The sequence below is a fragment of the Lissotriton vulgaris genome, chromosome 1_1 (genome assembly GCF_964263255.1).
Source record: "Lissotriton vulgaris chromosome 1_1, aLisVul1.2, whole genome shotgun sequence".
NCBI classification, from domain to species: Eukaryota; Metazoa; Chordata; class Amphibia; order Caudata; family Salamandridae; genus Lissotriton; species Lissotriton vulgaris.
In genome coordinates this window covers 133,501,643-133,522,406 of record NC_141685.1, presented here as the reverse complement: position 1 = coordinate 133,522,406, position 20,764 = coordinate 133,501,643, and the positions used below count along the sequence as shown (strand labels likewise).

The 20,764-nt window shown below is 53.5% G+C and overlaps 1 pseudogene; it reads left to right on the top strand.

The window, feature by feature from the left end:
• Window positions 1–538: 538 nt before the first annotated feature.
• Window positions 539–20,764, top strand: part of LOC147737781 (protein-L-histidine N-pros-methyltransferase pseudogene) — a 39,736-nt pseudogene continuing 19,510 nt past the window's right edge.

The window sequence follows — 20,764 nt, the reverse complement described above, 5'->3', positions numbered from 1 at the left end:
AATTTTTTGAGGGTTTCTTAACAAGAAACTCGGTGCTTTGTTAAAATGTGAGTTACCTGGGACGATTGGTTCTCCTCGGCCGCTGAGGAGAGGTGGATCCCGCAGGCACCACCGGAAGGCGTCACATGGTCACGTGACGCAGTACGAGGATCCTGCGCGAGGAAGTGGGGAGGTGCAACGCTCCCTCCTGTCGCTAGAGGTCAGGAGGCTCGAAGGAAAGAGGCAGAGCATCATTCCTAATCTGCATAACCACAATCCTGTGCGCGCCTCATAATGCTGCTTTACTTTCATATAAAAGCAGGGCTCTTTGTGGCATTTGAAACGATAAAGAGCAGAGATTTAAGAACGAAGAGGCCAGAGTATCAGCCCTCTAGTGGGAAGGCAGGAACCGTAGTTAGGCACACTACTTTTCTAAGGGAAGTTAATAGGTAATTTGCTTCTTGAGTGAGCATTAAAGGCATGATGTGTACGTTCCGTGCAATGGTGTAGACGGCTGCCTGCTCGGGATGCCGCCCTGCTCCTGCCCTTCATTGTACAGATGAATTTGTTCCTGTGCTGGCTGCTGCTGGCCCTGATTGGATGTGGACCGGCCAGCATCTGAGGAGCCCTGTAACCCGGTCCATGTGCATGAATATGATGAACCGCAGCGAAGCCACCTACTGGAAGGAGAACCAGGAGTGGTATGTTTGTGATACAGGAAAATGATGTGAATCTCTACGACCAGTCTATGTCCAGAGTTTCCTCGAGCATCGAAAAACCCCGCTGGCTGTCCATACAACTATATCACTCTTTCATGTCATCTGTTTATAGCATGTTTCTTTCTAGGACTTCAATCAATGGGTTGCTTGGAAGAGGCTCAATGTTTGTGTTTCAAAGACTTCTTCAAATAAACCCAGACTGGAAATCTTACAGGCTTCTTGATTTAGGAGCCGGAGATGGAGAAGTTACGAAAGTCATGAGCCCTCATTTCGAAGAAATCTACGTAACAGAGATGTCGCAAACTATCATACTATGATGATAGGGTACTTGAAATGGCAGAACACAGGATTCCAATGTGATGCAATCAGCTGCTTGAATCTTCTCGATCGCTGCGATCGACCTGTGACTTTATTGAAAGAAATCCGAAATGTACTGGAGCCAACTAGGGGCCGGGTCATTCTTGCACTGGCTCTTCCCTTTCACCCACATGTGGAAAATGATCTACCGCAAGCTGGAGACAGAACACCACCCACATGTGAGGCACCTGAAACAGCAGAGGATGAAGATGCGGATGAAGCAGTGCTCTCATTCACTTGCACGTGGGTCATCTCCAAATTCAAGTGGAAAGTGGGAGGGGAGCAAACATGTCACCATTTCAAAGGCCAAAATAAAGATGTGTTTCCTCTTAGTGTGGCTGAAGGACATTGTTTTATACGGAATATTCAAACCCAAGAATCATCATTTTTATCAGCTCGCACCCCGACAGTGCAGACTGCGCTCCCGACAAGAGTGGACATCTTTTTTATACTTAACCGCACTATAGATCGTAACCAAACAGAATCAATACAGTTGATACAGTGTGACCGATTGCTTTTTCTTTCTTTTTTTTATTTATTATGAAAAACAAGTGAAGACTGGCACTTACTTCAAAGCATTGTTGAATATATAGCGTTTTGGCAAATGTTCTTCCATGTTACAAAGTAGTATTTCTGATCTTCATTCTCAAGCACATGTTTTTAATTATGCCAAAAAATGTTTTGGAGACAAGAAAAAATATTGTATCCATTTAGGAATGTTTGGGAGCGGCCGCCTCGCAATTCACTGGACAATAAAAACAACAACAGAAAAGTGGGGAAGAAGGGATGGAAATCGATTGACCCGCTCCAAGTCTGCTGGAAAGCGTATTTCAGAGATCTGGGGGCCCATTTACAATAACTGCTCCATCCCTTTACATTCGCAGGGGTGCGCCAGTTATTGTGCGCCACGGCTTCGCCACCATGAATGCGCCGCCACGGGGCAAAAACGGCAAGATGCGTGACGCATCTGTGACGCGTCTGTGCCGTAAACGCGGCTCATTGCTGGAGTTGCGTCGCAAGCGTGACGCAGCTCGAGCAATGCTCTGGGGGCCCTGTCTGTCCAATGCTGCGTCAATCCTTACGCCTGCTTCAGGCAGGTGCAGGCTTTTGACGCAGCATGGACGTAAAAGTGACTCAGTATTTCACTCAGCCACTTTTAGGAGGCGTTCCTGCACCAGAACGCCCCCACCTGCGCCGGAACAGCTCCTTCTGGAGCAGGGCTTTACAATGTGACGCATCTCCCAGATGCGTCACGTTGTAAATACCCCGCACCATGGTGCATCTTTTGCGCTGCCGCTGTGTCACAAAAGTGACGCAACTGCGGCGTAAAAGAGGCGCAAGGGGCTTGTAAATCTGCCCCTTACTCTACAAGGTGGAAATGTAACTTTTTTGTATAAATGAGGAGGCATATAATCAAGGGCTTATCGCCAAGTTAGCAGCCAAAGTAGCGTGCTAACATCGGATATCACCAATTTCCCTGCAATAGCAATCGCAAAAAGCTTCGCCACAGATGAAAACCGTCAAATTGCTAATGAGATGCAGAGTAGGCGTTCCCGTGCAAAAAGATGTGACAAAACCACTTCTTAACATTCTCAACGACCAGCCATATCCGCCATAAGAACACAAAACATGTGATAAGGTGCGATAGCAGCAGGAATTTAACATCTGCTCTTACCTGGTGTAATGTCAGACGACAACCTGAACAAGACAGGGAGCGAGAGAGAGAGAGAAAGAGGGAGAGAGGGAGAGAGAAAGAGGGAGAGAGGAAGAGAGAAAGAGAGGGAGAGAGAGAAAGAGAGGGAGAGGGAGAGAGAAAGAGAGAAAGAGGGAGAGAGAAAGAGAAAGAGAGAGAGGCAGGGAGAGAAAGAGAGTGAGAGGGAGAGAGAGAGAGAGAAAGAGGGAGAGAGAAAGAGAGGAAGAGAGAAAGAGGGAGAGAGGGAGAGAAAGAGGGAGAGAGAGGAAGAAAGAAAGAGGGAGAGAGAGAAAGAGAGGGAGAGGGAGAGAAAGAGGGAGAGAGAGAAAGAGAAAGAGGGACAGAGGGAGAGAGAAAGAGAGGGAGAGAGAGAGGGAAAGAGAGAAAGAGAGGGAGAGAGAGAAAGAGAGGGAGAGAGAAAGAGAGGGAGAGAGAGAGAGAGAGAGAGAGAGAAAGAGGGAGAGAGGGAGAGAAAGAGGGAGAGAGAGAAAGAGAAAGAGGGAGAGAGGGAGGGAGAAAGAGAGGGAGAGAGAGAAAGAGAGGGAGAGGGAGAGAGAGAGAGAGAAAGAGGGAGAGAGAAAGAGAGGAAGAGAGAGAAAGAGAGGGAGAGAGAGAAAGAGAGGGAGAGAGAGCCAACACTGAGGACCCAGGCCTCACTGCTCACCTGCTACCACCGGTGCGTGTCCAACCACGTGCCGGTTTAGACTGCAGTCCACCAGGTCCTTTATCTGAAACAGAGTCCTCAGTCATGAATGGCAGAGTCCATACAGTTGCACACGCCATCATCGCTTGCACGCCCCTGCGCACACTGGCTGCTGCACCCCAGCCCCTCCCGCCGCCCAGCGACAATTGCACGCCCTTGCGCATCAAGGCCTCACAGCTCACCTTCCGACACCGGCGGGTGTCCAAGAGGGCCCACCACACGCCGGTGCAAGCTTCAAGCCTGGGGCCCATGCCCATGGCAGCCTCAGCATCATGCAGCCCCACACCACAGGCCACCAGGTCACACACTTGAGTCTGGGTCTTGATTTCGCAATGGCAGAGATCATATCAGTGCACACGGCATCATCGCAGGCTGCACACCTGCTCAGCCCTTTAGGTGCCACTACCTCTGTTTGCCCGAGAGGCAATGCCACGTGGCAGTAGGCCCGCACTGCCCGCTGGCTCAGGCCTACACTGCAGTCCAGCAGGCTCACCAAATCCTTACCAGTCCAGACCGCCAGGATGGGGTATCATCACAGGATGCACACCCGCTTAGCTCTTTAGGTGCCCCTACCTCAGTGCACTGAAAGTCACCATCCTGAAGCGGTGTGCCTGTGCCAGCCGCAGTGTATCCAGTGCCACCAAGTCTGTGCCCCACAAGTCATGGACCCTTTATGATTGAGTCTCGTGGTGCGGACACCATCATGTCACCTCCGGCACTAGGGAATGTGATGTGGTAGGGCCCTAGTCCCTCATGCATAAATAATAACCACACGGATACGCCCAGACAGAGAGTGGAAATGGTGTCCAGCATGTGTGCCCTGCCCTTTTAATTGGCAGGGCCACATGTCCTGTGAAGCATGTCCCGGATGGGTGTGGGGTGGGTGTACACCAGCCATGAGGGAGTGGCTGTGACATGCTGACAACTAGACCTGTGATCAGCAGATCACTTCAGGGAAGACCTGGGACATGAAGCGTTGTTGCCACGCCTGTGAGCGTAAGAGGAGTGGGCTGGCCTGGCGTATGCCAGTCCAACGCAAGGGTGTGAACAATGACCCCGGGGCTCTGGGCGTGGTTCCATCCAGGGCTGAACAAGGAAGTAATTAATGCGTGTATCTCTGTTTTAGTGTCGCGCCACCCGGACCGCAATTGGCAATGTATCTCCCTGTGACCCAAGTCCCACAACATGAGCAACATGGACGTAAGGGGGAACCACTGACCCTACATCATCCGTACTTCCACACGTGAAAGATCATAGACATGACACATCTGTGTGAATATGAATGTTTAATGCACATTCAGTGGAGTGTTGCTGCTGAAGCAGTACAGGGTGATGCAAACCCCACTTTACATTGTTGGCCCGTGGAGGGCCAGCCAGAGTCATTTAGGGAATGTCAGGTTCATCAGAAGAGAAAGAGTACAGTCCGAAGTCTGAATGCAGTGTCATTGGTAATCAAACAGAAAATGGCAGTCCATGTCAAAGGTCCAAGGTGAGTGTTGCAGAGTGTATCGGGGGACAGTGGAAGGTGATGATGACGAGGGCAGAACCAAGCACAAACCAGCCATATGGCGGAGATGAATGCTACTGCGTCCTGCTTACCACGAAGGCAGATTCATCCGCATCTTCATCCTCTGCTGTTTCATGTGCCTCACATGTGGGTGGTGTTCTGTCTCCAGCACTGTGTGGCAGTGATACCTCAGGGGCTGGAGGTGGAATGTCTGCCACACTGTGTGTCACGGACACTTCAGGGGGCGGAGATGTGGATGTAGTCGTAGCAGCAGCATATATCATCGCAAGGCCTTGTGGCAGTAATGTCATGAGGAGGGTGTTTAGGGCAATGAGGATCCCAGATACCTCTCGCTGGTGTGCAGCCGTGGCAGCCGCTCTTTCCACCTGCGTCCGCTTCATGGTCTCCATTATCCTCCGCATGTGTGCCAACTCCCGGTTGACATCGCTAGATCCATTCTGACTAGACAGTTGTTCTTGTCTCAGAGTCAGGACTCCAGCGATGTCAGCCATGGATCATTGGAGGACTTGGAGCAGACTGGGGGTGTCCGTTAGGGACTGTGAGTGGTCCCTGATGGGACTTAGATACCCAAGTATGGCATCTAGTTTGGCTGTCATGCGGTCGAACCCCGCCCACACCTGGTCAGCCAGTTTCTCCTGCCATCCCAATACACGGCGTTGGAAGGCCAGGTGTTCTTCGTGGGGGTCCTGGGAGGCAGCTGTGGTGGTGCCTGCTGTGTGGTCTGTGCAGGGGGTGGGGTCACATAGATGCAGCTTGGCTGCCCTGCTCCTGGAGGTGTGGTGCGGAGGCTGTCAATGAACTCTTGGATGGCGTCTGTGTCGAAGGGTTGGTGGTCCTCTTCATCATCAGAGAAGAGAGGTTCTGCCTGCTCTGCGGAGGTGTTGGTTCGCCCTCTGCAATGTGAAGGGGAGATGTACTTTAACATTGTGTTCACATGTATGTTGATGCATGGTGATGTGCTCTGCATGTTATGTGTTTGTGCTGCATTTTGGGATAGTCACCCCTGCAGCTCTGATTTTGCTGCCCCTTATCCTTTTCATGCGGTGTGCCTTTCACTTCTCTGCTTATACAGTGCTGAGATGTTGCAGACTTGGGTACATTGGTCTCTTGTTGGGAGTTAGGTGTCTGGGACATGGTTTGTCTACAGATGTTCTATACTTAGTTGTGCATTTGTGCCATTGTGCCCATCTCTACCGTCCCCCCAGTCCCTGGTTGTTACTCATCCTGGTGCTGTTGTGTCAGGTCATGTTGAGCGGTGTCCGGTCCCCCAACTCCTGCCACCGTCTCCCCACTGATGACGGTGGACACCATTTCCTCCATCTCGTCCAGCTCCTCCTGTGGCGCTAGACTCCCAACTCCAGTCTGCATTGCTGCCTTCTGGTTGTAAGCGAGTTTCTGCTGGGTTTTGCGCTTCACATTCTTCCAGCGCCTCTTAACCTCTTCCATTGTCCTCTTCAACACTCCGACTGCATTCACCTTGTCCACGATGGACTGCCATATTCCATTTTTTGTTGCCAATGACGCAGTGGAGGTGACAAACTGTTGTTGATGGTGTTCTACCACCTCCGTTATCAGGATCCTGTTTGGCTGCGGACTGAACTGCGTCTTCCTCTTCTTCTTGTCCTTGGCCTTTCCTGACCTCAAGGTCCCCGGCTGGTCCTCCGGGGGGCTTGTGGGGCTCTGGTTTCCTCTGTACTTGCTCCGGCTACCTCGATTGTGCTTCGCTGATGTTTTGCTTTTGTTTGTATGTTTTTTTCTACTTTTATAGTGATTTTTCCCACCTGCCGTGTGTGACTTGCAGGCCCGGTGAAGATTATTGCTGATTTATTTATCGCGGTTGAACCCATTGCAACTTCATTTGCATTGGGGTTTACATTTTTATCGCCGTCCTGGTGACTTTATCGCGGACATTTGACGCGTTATCGGGAGCATATCGAATGTAATCGCCGTGTTGGAAATAGAACGTTAACACAGAGTTATTTTCCCATGAAGGACGGCGATATGAACCATTGCGATAACCGATTTCGCCGATGATTATCACACGTTTTTGAGAAGATCCCCCTGAGATGCGAAGAGATAAGCCCTATACCAAGAAAATGGACGAGGACATGAAGTGGGCTGGACAAATGGAAGACCTACCTAACCCAACTGATAGAGTACCAAAGCGAGTGACTATCATGAACGCAGCCAACGTGGATGCAGAGGACAGAGGCAGGAGGGACCTACCTCTGGCTCTAATGAAGATAATGAATGAATACAGTAAACAAATGCACAGCTCGAACTGGGTTCCCCAGCTGCACCTCAGTTAGACAACATAAAGTATGCACTCTTCACACTCTTACAACTCTCAGAGTTACAAGATTTATTGCCAGTCACTTAAGGAAAGAACATTTTACTTTAACATTTGATCTACGCCCGGCCTTTAAAGTGTAAGAGGTTAAAGTGTGCAAAACATGTTGGCAGAAGTCAGTGGATGTCCTTAGCAGACTAACACCAGCTGGACAGGGCATGGAAAGGAACAATGTGCAGGCACAGAAAGACCTGAAATGTGTGTTGCTGCCCCACTGACATCCCTGAGTGCACGCTCAAATAGCTAAAAAGACTGGGCTTCATTTCTGAGGCTGTGCGTCACTTTTACGCCACCGGTGGGTCACTTATTGTGACGCACCAGTGGCGTAAAAAATGCACCTTGTTGCGCCATATTTACAAAGTGACGCATCTAAGTAGATGCGTCACTTTGTAAACCCCTGCGCCACATTATACCTGCACCAGGTATAATGTATGCAAGGGGTCGTATTGACGCAAGAAAGGGTCGTAGAAGTGACGCAGTGAAATCTATGAGATTTCACTGCGCCACTTCTAGGACACAAATGCGTCAATTTCTTAAGCCTGCCTCACAGCAGGCGTAAGACTGACGCAGGCCCTTTCACATGGGGCTTGCCCCATGTGAAAGGACACATTGCTGGAGTTGCGTCACTTTTGTGACACACCCCATCAATGCGTCACTTTTGCGCCCTACAGAAATGTCAGAAACACTGACGCATCTGTAACTCCTTGCGACATGATGCGTCATATTATAAATATGAAGCGTCCAGCATGTCGCAAGTAGGATGCAATGAAAAGTGACGCATCGCTGTTTTCACGCAGTGATGCGTCACTTTCATAAATGAGGCCCACTGTACATTTGAAGGAGCAGTTTGCACAAAATGTATCTTATTGTGGTAGGCGGGTGGATTGGTAGGGCAAATGATCTTGACAGTAGGGGAGATGTGGCCACCACTATGGCTCAGCAATCCTTGGTGCTGACTCAGGGAGCTGTAATCCGTCCGTGTAACTTTTTCATTAGTAGATTCACACACCCTGAGCTTTGGAGATTCAGGAGTGATCCACCGACTGCCAGTGACTAGGATTTTCTGGATTCAAATGGATAAAAACTAATGTTAGATATTACACCTTTAGATAACAGAAGCGTTTCCGAAGACATTAATTAAATGCTGTTCAGGGCTTAGTATGTCAAGTAGGGATGGACTGAACTGGGACGCCAATGGCACAGAACTGGATGGTGCCTCGGGCCCCAACTGTGCCGCATATCACTTTGAAAAATGCATTTTTGTGCATTTTCAAAGCATGTGCAAATTACCATCAACTTGAAGTTGAAGGAAATCAGCGTTTTCTAAATGCACAGTTCGCATTTAGGCTACGTGCATCGGCATTAGGGAATGACAAATTGCAAAGTCCTGAATGCATTCGCCATATAGGTAATTTCAAAAAATTGCAATTACCTAATTTGCAAATACAAAGCCTTTCATGCTTCAGAAAAGTCCTTTTTGCCCTCGCGAGGGCAAAGATGCTTGATGCAAGTGGCTCTTGATCTTCTAAAGCTATAACTCTGGGGTTTGACCTGTGTGATTTCCGACATGTCCATTGAGAGTGTTTTAAGTAGCATCAAAGGTAAATATTCACAACATGATGTTCAGAAAAGCAGTAAACTGAATGTTTTCATATGTGCTTGATGTGAACTTCCCAAAACTTGCGCACAGAAAATAACAAGAGACAAAAAAGGGGTTCCTAATCCCCAAATAGCAAAGAAAGCTTTGGGGATTTGTGGCTAGGTTAACAATAAAACACTTTAAAATATAAGCTCTTCGTAAGGAAGAAAGAAAGGAAAGAGGATAAAGGCATTCAAGCAGCATGCACGGGGCTGCTCGATCCAGAGGCAATACTCCATGGGAATTAACTTGACCCTACCAGGTAGGTTGCTCCCCCTCCGCACAGCACCGCCTGTGTGTCCCTGCCCCAGCCGCCACTGCTGAAGGTTGAGGCCCTCCTCAACCCGCAGGCTACCACCTGTGCCTCATTTCTGGTGGCCAGTGGTAGGTCATAGGTTTGTTCATCTCTGCTATTTTTCCGCTATTTATTGTATTGTATTTTTTGTATTGCCTTTATTATCATTTTTTTGTGTGCCTGTGACTGCTGTTCTCTTTCTTCCCCTGCTGCCGGTACTTGATCTGTGACATTTTTTCCTTCTGTTCGCCTCGATGTCCCAGTGTCTCTCTGCCCGGTTTTACCTTCTGTACCCCTCGCTGTCTCTGTTCTCTCTGCGCCCGTCTTTGTCTTTTGTTCCTTAAGCTGCCCCAGTAACCCTCTGCCCTTTTTTGCCTTCTGTTCCACTCGTTGCCCCTCTATTTTTATTTATTTATTTATTTATATAGCGCGTTATTACCAATAGGTCTCTAAGCGCTTGTACTTGGAAAGACCGAACATTACAAGAAGCAGGCAGTCAGATTATAGCATGCCCCATGCATCCTGAAAAAGCACTGTTTTTAACATCCGCCTAAATGGCAGTAGATTGGACCCCTTCCGAAGGCCGAATGGCAGTTTGTTCCAAACTGCCGGAAGGATAGTTGAAAAAGCTCATCCACCTTGGGTGGACAGGCGGTAGCGAGGGATAACCAAAAGAGTATCCTCAGACGAGCGCAAAGATCTCCTAGGGGTGTACTGCAACAATCTGGCTTTGATGTAACTAGGCACATTGCCATAAACTGCCTTATGTGCTATGCATAGACCTTTGAATATTATCCTCTGCCTGATGGGGAGCCAATGCAGTTGGCACAGGAGAGGAGAGGCATGCGTACTCCTGGGTTTTTTAAAAATCAGTCCATCGGCATCATTTATGACTATTTGCAGTCTTGAGAGTTGTTGCTGGGGAAGCCCTACATAGAGGGCATTCCCATAATCCAAACATCCTAGGATCATTGCAGACACCACGCTCCTTAAGGTAGAAAAGGACAACAGTTGGGAAATTTTTCGCAATTGCCTAAGGAGGCGGACGCATGTGCCCACCACAGAAGACACTTGCTTCTTCATAGACAGGTTACCATCAATGTGGATGCCCAGACTATTTTGTGCCCTTATACCTTCTGTTCCACTCGTTGCCCCTCTATTTTGTGCCCTTTGCCTTCCGTTCCCTTAGTCGCCCCTCATCGCTCCCGCCGCTGCGTCCCATGCAGCCCGCCCCTGACAGACCCCGCATCCTGCCTCCCAGCTTCTCCTCCCTCCCACCTCGCCATATATGCTAGCCGCTGCCCGGTGAGGAGAACGACCCTTGACCCTACCAGATAGGTCAACCAAGAACACCATCAACATCTCGACCAGCACCTATGACACTCTCAGCACTGCCAAACACATGCATTTCCAGAACCACACAGACCCCAACTCCACCCTCAGAGGCCCCCTGTTAGACGGGACCTGGAGGGTCGGCCAAGGACAAGGGGAGAGGTCTCCGGGGAGAGCCGTCTCCAGCGATCGTACAGACAAGTAACTTCCCCCCCACAGAATAGGCACCACACAAGGATAAGATTTAACGTTCTTTATAAGTAATCTTGAAGTACGGTAGAATGGTACAAGGAGGTCTGGACTCAGGGGTCCCCTCGATTCTAGTCTCTTGGATGGGAAAGGGGTAGCGGGACAGTCTTATTACCAATCGAGTAGTTACGATGAGATGATGGGTAGCTCACAATCCTCGAGCTCGGCGTTCTTGAAGGACGGGTTGCGGCAGCGCCAGCAGATCCCGGAGTGGTCGAAGGTGGCAACGGTCCGCGGCAGCGCCAGCAGGTCCCGACGAAGATGGTAGTTACAACGGGTCGCGGCAGCGCCAGCAGGTCCCAACGAAGATGGTAGTTACAACGGGTCGCGGCAGCGCCAGCAGGTCCCAACGAAGATGGTAGATTGCAGAGGGCCGCGGCAGCGCCAGCGGCAGGACGACAGTTCACAAGGCAGGGCTGCGGCAGCGCCAGCAATCCGTCAAGGATGAGTTCTTCTCGGTGTCTCTCGACTCCAGGATACAACTGCCTTCCTGCTCTGGAGCAGCCCCAGTTATAGGTCTGGCGCCCTTTGATGTCCGGACCCTCGCACTTGGAGGTCGGGAGGTCCGGGATGAGGGAGTCCAGACACCCAGCAAGGGGGTGGAGCCAGCGCCCGGGGAGGCTGGGGGCGATCGGCACCTGGCGGGGGAGAGCCATCGACACTTCTTTCTCCCATTGACCTGCCAAGTGGTCCGTTCACCTCCTGGGTGGATGGTGGTGCTGGGCTGTCGGGGCCTGGCCAGGCCCAGGGTTGGGGTCGAGCTGAGGCCACGCGGCCTCGTGGTGCAGTGTCTAAGATGGCGGCCGGGTCGGGCAATGGTGCTGGTGGTGGCCCGGGCCGGTAATACAGAGATGTCCGGGAGCAGGGGTCCCGTAGGGGACGGTTTGCGAGTCGCTTCTATGGGTAGCACCTGGAGAGCCGGTGCCCGGGCCCTGTCGTGCGGGGAGGGAGCCAGCCCTTCATGTGGCCTGTCCAACATGCGTCCCCCCCAGCTGAAGGCGGGGAGAGTCACCCATCTTCTTGGGGACTTTCCTCGTCGAGGCGGAAAAAGCGTGACAGGCCATCCGCGTTGGCGTGATCCTGGCCAGGGCGGTGCTCCACAGTGAAGTCCATCCCCTGCAGGGAGATGGACCATCGCACAGCTTGGGATTCTCCCCCCGCATCTGCATTAACCATTGCAGGGGGCGATGGTCTGTTTGCACCCGAAAGTGGGTACCGAAGAGGTAGGGCCGGAGCTTCTTGAGGGCCCACACTACTGCGAAGGCCTCCCTCTCGATGGTGCTCCAGCGCTGTTCCCGGTCCAGTAGGCGTCTGCTGATGAAGGCCACTGGTTGGTCGACTCCCTCGGGATTCAGTTGGGAGAGGACGGCCCCAATGCCATGGTCGGAGGCATCAGTCTGGACGAGGAACTCTCGGCTGTAGTCGGGAGCCTGGAGCACAGGGGCGGTGCACATGGCGGCCTTCAGCTTCTCGAAGGCCGCTTGACAGTCAGGAGTCCAGTTGACTCTTTTTGGCTGGTTCTTGGAGGTAAGTGCCCTGAGGGGCCCCACAATGCTGCCATAGTCCTTCGCAAACTGCTGGTAGTATCCGGTGAGCCCCAAGAAGGCTCGGACCTCGGTTTGGGTGATGGGTGGTTGCCAGGACTGGATGGCAGCGATCTTGAGCTGGAGGGGGGCCACCAGACCGCCCCCACTTGGTGTCCGAGGTAGGTCACGGACCCCTGGCCAATCTGGCATTTGCTGGCCTTGATTGTGAGGCCGGCCTGTTGGAGGGCCTGCAGGACCTCTCGGAGGTGGTTGAGGTGGTCTGACCAGTGGCGGCTGTACACTGCGATATCGTCCAGGTAGGCGGCGCTGAAGTCTTCGAGGCCCGCCAATACCTGGTTCACCAGTCGCTGGAAAGTGGCTGGAGCATTTTTCATGCCGAATGGCATCACTTTGAATTGGTAGTGGCCATCCGGGGTGGAAAAAGCGGATCGTTCTTGGGCCCTGGGGGTGAGGCCGATCTGCCAGTACCCTGCTGTCAGGTCGAAGATGCTGAGGTAGCGGGTGGCCCCCATGCGGTCGATCAGCTCATCTGCTCGGGGAATGGGGTGAGCGTCGGTTTGGGTGACAGCGTTCAGACCCCGATAGTCAACACAGAATCGGAGCTCAGGGGTGGTGCCGGGGGTAGCAGCTTTGGGGACCAGTACGACTGGGCTGGCCCAAGGGCTGTCCGAGGGTTCGATGACTCCGAGGGTGAGCATCTTGGAGACTTCAGCTTGGATGCAGGCACGTACCCGATCTGGCATGTGGTACGCCCGATGTCTGATGGGGGGACTGTCCCCCGTGTCCACGTCGTGTAGGCACCAGGGGGTGACCCCTGGGGTGAGGGAAAAGAGAGCTGCGAACTGCAGCAGGAGCGCCCGACAGTCTTGGCGTTGCTCTGAGGTCAGGGCATCTGACAGCCGGACCCCGTCGACCGAACCATCCTTTTCACGTGTCCTCAGTAGGTCAGGGAGGGGCTCGGAGTCTTCTTCTGTCCCACTGTCGGTAGTCCTCAATAGGCTGAACTCCGAGCGCACAAAGTGAGGCTTGAGTCTGTTAGCGTGGAGGACCCGGAGGGGGTTCCGGGAAGATTCCATGTCGATGAGATAGGTGACGGGGCTCTTGCGCTCGACCACCTTGAAGGGCCCCGCCCACTTATCTTGCAGGGCACAAGGTTCGGTGGGGGACATCACCCATACTTGCTGGCCAGGTACGAACTCTATGGAGGAGGCGTTCTGATCGTACCATTTCTTCATGTCCTCCTGACTGGCTTCAAGATTGGCTTTGGCGATTTCTCGGAACCGCCTGGTCTGATTGCGGAGGGTCAGGAGGTACTTGTAGATGTCTGGAGGGGTTTTCAGGGGGGCCATCTCCCAACCTTCCTTGACTAGGCTGAGGGGCCCTCGAACAGGGTGCCCGTACAAGAGTTCGAAGGGGCTGAAGCCGAGGGACTTCTGAGGGACTTCTCGGTAGGCGAAGAGGAGGCACGGGAGAAGCACATCCCACTGGCGGCGGAGGGGCTCTTCTAACCCCATAATCATTCCCTTGAGTGTGCGGTTGAACCGCTCAACCAGTCCGTTCCCCTGTGGGTGATAGGGGGTTGTGAATCGGTAGGTGACCCCGCACTGCTGCTAGAGGGATTTCATGTATTTCGAAATGAAGTTCGTGCCTCTGTCGCTGACGACTTCCCGGGGGAAGCCCACTCGAGAGAAGATCCCCATTAAGGCTCGGCCGACCACCGGTGCGGTTACAGTTCGAAGGGGGATGGCCTCGGGATAGCGGGTGGCATGGTGCACCAGTACCAGGATAAAACGATGTCCTTGCGCTGTTCGGGGGTCCAGGGGCCCCACAATGTCTATTCCCACTTTTTCGAACGGGGTGGTAACCACAGGAAAGGGCTGCAGGGGTGCCTTGAGTTTGCGGCCGTTCTTCCCGCTGGCCTGACAAGTGGGACAAGACCGGCAGTGGTTGAGCACGTCATTTCTCATTTTGGGCCAGTAAAAGTGGGTCACCAGGCGGTTGTAGGTTTTGTCCTGACCCAAGTGTCCGGCCAGGGGGACATCGTGGGCCAAGTTCAGCAGGAAGTCTCTAAAACGGAGGGGCACCACTAACACTCGACTGGCCCCCAACTCGGCGATTCTCTGTTCACTGTACAGTAGATCATTGTCCCAATAGATCCAGTGGGCCCCGGCGGTATCTCCCGCGCTCTGGGCGAGGGCTTGTTGTCGTAGTCCCTCGAGGGAGGGACATGTCTTCTGTTCTTGACGGAATTGCTCCTGTGTGGGTCCCCCTTCTTGACGCCACTGAGCCAGGTCTGGGAGACCCTGGGGCTGAACGAGTTCTTCTGGGGTTTGTTCTGGGGGGTCGACAGGGTTGGCGTCCCCCACTGGAGCGATCGGGGGAGGAGGTGCTGGCCATTCGGGTTCTTCTGGTCGGGGGATGGTGCGGGCCGCCATGGACCGGGTGGTTACGCATGCCCAGTCCGGAAGGCCCAACATCCCCAGGTGTTCTCTTCTTTCTACGGCAGCCCATGGGGAACTCTCGAGATCGTTCCCCAGGAGACAGTCCACGGGGGCATCATCGTGGACCGTCACCTTCAGCATGCCGGATACTCCTCCCCACTCGAAGGGGACGCAGGCCATCCGACACATGCTCTCTGAATTGTCGGCTGACCGGACGGGGCAGAGAATGTTCGGTATTATTTGCTCGGGGGTCACCAGGTGACAGCGGACGGCCGTCACACTGGCCCCTGTGTCACCTAGGGCTTCGGCCTTGCGCCCATTGATGCTCACCCACTGACTATACTTTCTGGTGTTGGCGGGTAGGGGAGCCCGCGGGACCAGGTCTCTCCCCCCAGGCACGGCTCCCACTCTTGTTGCTCGTGTTCGTACTCTTCCTGGTCCTCGGAGACTTGCTCTTCTCCGAGGGCTGCGGCTGCTACCTGGCGGGGCCTCGGGGTCTGGTTCTGTGGGCAGTTCGGGTCATTGGCTTAGTGCCCGACTCGCTGGCATCGGTGACACGTGACATTGGCTCTGAACCCCGGGCGCATCGGGGGGTTGCCCCTGTTGGCCGGGGGCGGGGTGCTGGTGGCGGGAGCGGCCGGGCCGGTGTCTTTCCCCCGGCCCTGGCCTCCTCCTCCTCCTCGGGGTCGGTGATGGCCTTGGTTGTTCCTGTTCTGCTCGTTCGGGCCACCCCGGCCCACTCGGGTGCTCTCCCATCGGTCAGCCTCGGCGGCGAGCTGCCATGGATCAGTCATTTTACTGTCGAGGAGGTGCTGCCTGAGCTCGACAAAGCAGTTATTGGAGAGGTGCTCCCACACAACAAGGTTAAAAAGCTGCTCGTAGGTCGTTACGTTGCTCCCCTTCATCCACCCCTCGAGGGCTCGGCTGAAATAGTTCACATATTCCACCCAAGTTGTACCCGGGATTCGGGTGCAGTCGGGGAACCTCTGGCGGTACATTTCGGGTGTCAGCCCATATCGAGTGAGGAGGGCGGCCTTCATGTGATCATAGGACGTCATTTGGTGATCCGGGAGCTGTAACAGGGCATCACGGCCTTCGTTGACGAACCTCCCCCATAGACCGGCTCCCCAGTCACTTCGATCGATCCGGTGGGAGGACATGGCTATCTCATAGGCCTTGAACCACTGCTGTATGTCGTCGTTTCGGTAGAACTCTCGGACGACATCTTTGGGAATGTGGACCTTTGATTCTGAAGTTCCTGGGGTGCGTGGTTGCTCGGGCACCCCCAGGTCCTTGCCTTGCTTACGTAGTTCTATTTCGGCTAGTTTGCGCTCGTGTTCATATGCCAGTCTTTTTTCTTCAAGCTCTCTTTGTCTTTGTTTTTCCTCCCGCTCTTCTCGGAGCCGTAAGTGTTCTAAGTTCAATTTTTGTTCCACTAGTTTTAGTTCTCCATCCATTTTGAGCCGTGCCAACTCTAATTCATGCAGTCTGGTTTTCTCTCGCTCTTGGATCTCTTCCCGGGAGAGACCTGCTCTCCTTTCCTCGGAAGGAGCGGGGTTAGTTTCCGGGGCTTCGCTGTGTTGGTCCCGGGGACCAGCGGTGTTTACCTCTGCCCATGACTCTAGGGCATGTTTAAAGTCATCTTTTGTGCTCAGACCGGTGGTAGCAATGCCCAGTTCTATACAAAATTGTTTTAATTCTCGATGGTTGTACTCCTCCAGCATGTCCATTTGGAATTTCTCTGTAAACCCGCTCTCTTGGGACGGCATTGTGGTTTAGTCGTGGGGTGAGTTGCTTTCTGTACGATTACGCGTTGGTTCGGATCCCGCCGCTGGCCACCAATGTTAGACGGGACCTGGAGGGTCGGCCGAGGACAAGGGGAGAGGTCTCCGGGGAGAGCCGTCTCCAGCGATCGTACAGACAAGTAACTTCCCCCCCACAGAATAGGCACCACACAAGGATAAGATTTAACGTTCTTTATAAGTAATCTTGAAGTACGGTAGAATGGTACAAGGAGGTCTGGACTCAGGGGTCCCCTCGATTCTAGTCTCTTGGATGGGAAAGGGGTAGCGGGACAGTCTTATTACCAATCTGGTAGTTACGATGAGATGATGGGTAGCTCACAATCCTCGAGCTCGGCGTTCTTGAAGGACGGGTTGCGGCAGCGCCAGCAGATCCCGGAGTGGTCGAAGGTGGCAACGGTCCGCGGCAGCGCCAGCAGGTCCCGACGAAGATGGTAGTTACAACGGGTCGCGGCAGCGCCAGCAGGTCCCAACGAAGATGGTAGTTACAACGGGTCGCGGCAGTGCCAGCAGGTCCCAACGAAGATGGTAGATTGCAGAGGGCCACGGCAGCGCCAGCGGCAGGACGACAGTTCACAAGGCAGGGCTGCGGCAGCGCCAGCTGTCCGTCAAGGATGAGTTCTTCTCGGTGTCTCTCGACTCCAGGATACAACTGCCTTCCTGCTCTGGAGCTGCCCCAGTTATAGGTCTGGCGCCCTTTGATGTCCGGACCCTCGCACTTGTAGGTCGGGAGGTCCGGGATGAGGGAGTCCAGACACCCAGCAGGGGGGTGGAGCCAGCGCCCGGGGATGCTGGGGGCGATCGGCACCTGGCGGGGGAGAGCCATCGACACTTCTTTCTCCCATTGACCTGCCAAGTGGTCCGTTCACCTCCTGGGTGGATGGTGGTGCCGGGCTGTCGGGGCCTGGCCAGGCCCAGGGTTGGGGTCGAGCTGAGGCCACGTGGCCTCGTGGTGCAGTGTCTAAGATGGCGGCCGGGCCGGGCAAAGGTGCTGGTGGTGGCCCGGGCCGGTAATGCAGAGATGTCCGGGAGCAGGGGTCCCGTAGGGGACGGTTTGCGAGTCGCTTCTGTGGGTAGCACCTGGAGAGCTGGTGCCCGGGCCCTGTCGTGCAGGGAGGGAGCGAGCCCTTCATGTGGCCTGTCCAACACCCCCTCGTCTACTGACCCCCACGACTCCGCCCCCAGTTCAGCGACTCCATCGCCGACTTTATCAGCATGTACACCCTGACCTCCTCTGACTACATCCTCCTCGGAGACCTGAACTTATGCTTGAGAACAACAAAGACAGCAACTCCACAACCCTGATCGATAACCTCACCAACCTCGGGCTGAGACAACTCGTCACAACGCCCACCCACTATGCCGGCCACACGTTTGATCCCGTCTTCTCCTCTAGCCTACAAGTCTCCTTCAACCACACCATCAAACTCCTCTGCACTGATCACCGCTGCATCCACTTCACCTTCCAGAAACCACCACTCACCACCGCATTCAAGAGATCTCCCACCGCTGCCGGAGCAATATCACCGAAGACCAACTACATGCAAACCTCGCTCTCAGCCCACTCACTGTACCCTCCAACACGACGACGCTGCCCACAGCCTCAGATGCTGGATCGAGGACTGCGCCAACACCTTTGTCCCGCTGAAGAAACCCCCCCACAGAGACACCAACAAGAGGGCCAGCTGGTTCACCCCAGAACTCCTAGCCTCCAAGCGAGCTTGCCGGAAACTAGAGAAGAAATGGCACAGTGAACAGACACGGACAGCCACGCAGCACACAAGCACGGCATCCGCAACCACCACCATCTCATCATGGCTGCCAAGTGGACCACCTTCAAAGACTGACTCGACAACACTACACATGATAGCAAAGAGCTCTTCAACATTGTGAAGGAACTCTTTAACCCCAGCTCCAACACCAATGACATACCACCGTTGCAAGCCCTGTGCGACTCCCTTGCCACTTTCTTCCACCGCAAGATAGTAGACATCCACGACAGCTTCAACACCCAGACAGCCCCAACAGACAGCAACACAACAGACTCTCAGCACATCATCGACCATGACCCCATGCTAGCCTGGGCCAGCGTGAGCACAGATGTCACCATCAAGACCATGAGCACAATCCACTCGGCTCTCCGTTAGACCCACTCCCGCACCACGTCTTCAACAAAGCATGCAGCTCCATCACACCCCACCTGCGCAACGTCATCAGCCTCTCCCTCAAGACCGTGACCTTCCCAGAGAGCTGGAAATATGCCAAGATCAACGCCCTACTCAAAAAAACCAAGGCAGACCCAACAGACCTCAAGAACTTCCAGCCCATCTCTCTGCTCCCATTCCAGGCCAAGGTCATCGGGAAGATCGCCAACAGACAGCTAACTCAATACCTCGAAGATAACAGAATCCTGGACCCTTCCCAGTCAGGGTTCCGCAGCAACCACAGCACCAAGGCCACCCTCATCGCTGCCACCGATGACATCAGGACAATGCTGGACAACGGTGAGACTGCAGCACTCATCCTCTTAGACCTTTCCCTGCCATCGACACCGCCTGCCACCGCAGGCCTCCACGCCGCAGGGATCCAAGACAAGGCTCTGTAATAGACCACCTCCTTCCTCTCCAGCAGAACCCAGAGCGTCTGCCTTCCCCATTCTGATCCGCAACCTCTGAGATTATCTGTGGCATACCCCAAGGATCCTCCCTCAGACCGACACTGTTCAACATTAACATGGCCCAGCTCGCAGACGTCATCCGACAGCATGACCTCAACATGATCTCCTACACCAACGACACTCAGCTGATCCTCTCCCTCACCAAGGACCCCATCACCACCAATGCCAACTTCCACAAAGGAATGAAGGCCGTCCCCGACTGGATGAAGATCAGCCACCTGATGCTGAACTCAGACAAAACGGAGTCCTCATCCTCGGCTTCAACCCTTCAGCCTGGGATGACTCCGGGTGGCCGACGGCACTGGGGGCAGCCCCGACACCCACCGACAACGCACGCAACTTGGGAATCATCCTCGACTCAACGCTCCCAATGATCAAGCAAGTCAACGCCGTCTCCACCTCCTGCTTCAACACCCTCTGCAAGCTCTACAAGATCTCCAGATGGATCCCAACAGATACAAGAAAGACAATCACCCAGGCTCTCGTCAGCAGCAGACTCGACTACGGACACACCCTCTATGCAGGAGCCCCCACCAAGTTCATCAAACGACTACAACGCATCCAAAACGCCTTGGCACGACTGATTCTCGACGTACCACACCACGGCCACATAACCCCCACCTGAGAGACCTGCACTGGCTCCCCATCAACAGGAGGATATCCTTCAAACTCCTCATCCATGCACACAGTGCACTCCACAAAACCGGTCCAGCCTACCTCAACAGACGACTTTCCTTCTTTACTCCCAACCGCCAGCTACGCTCTGCCGACCTCTCACTCGCTACCGTCCCCGCGTCCGAAGAGCAACCACCGGCAGAAGATCCTTCTCCCACCTCGCCGCCAAGACATGGAACACCCTCCCACTGAGCCTACGTCAGACCCAAGACCTGCTGACCTTCAGGAGGGCACTGCCTGTTCGATCAGTAGCGGCCCTCCCAGCGCCTTGAGACCCTCGCGGGTATGTAGTGTGCTTAACTAATTACTGATTGATTGATTGATTGAACTTGCAAGAAAAGGTTGGGCATGTGCCAACCATTAACCAATTGTAGGCTATGATTTTGGAATGACACAGACATAAACCAATCCGAACCAGTGGGATGTGTCAGACCCCACAAAGTACATACAGCAGATCACCTGGCAGCTGCGCTGCCTAGGCTCGACCTAAGAAAAGAAGGAGGGATGGCAATAACTCACAGCCGAGACAAAATAGTAATCTTCACAAGAAGCACCGCCGCCTAGGGAGACAAGCATTTACCATGCAATAGGTCAATCGTTTGCAAGAGTTTGAGCTATAGGCATTGTAAATGACAATACTTTTTATTTATGTGTTGGTTTTTAAAACATAAATTAAAGGCATTGTCGTTTATAATGCCAGTAGCTCAAACTCTCGCAAATGCAAGACCTATTGCATTGCAAATGCTTGTTTTTAGTATTGGAGTCCACCAGTGCCGGT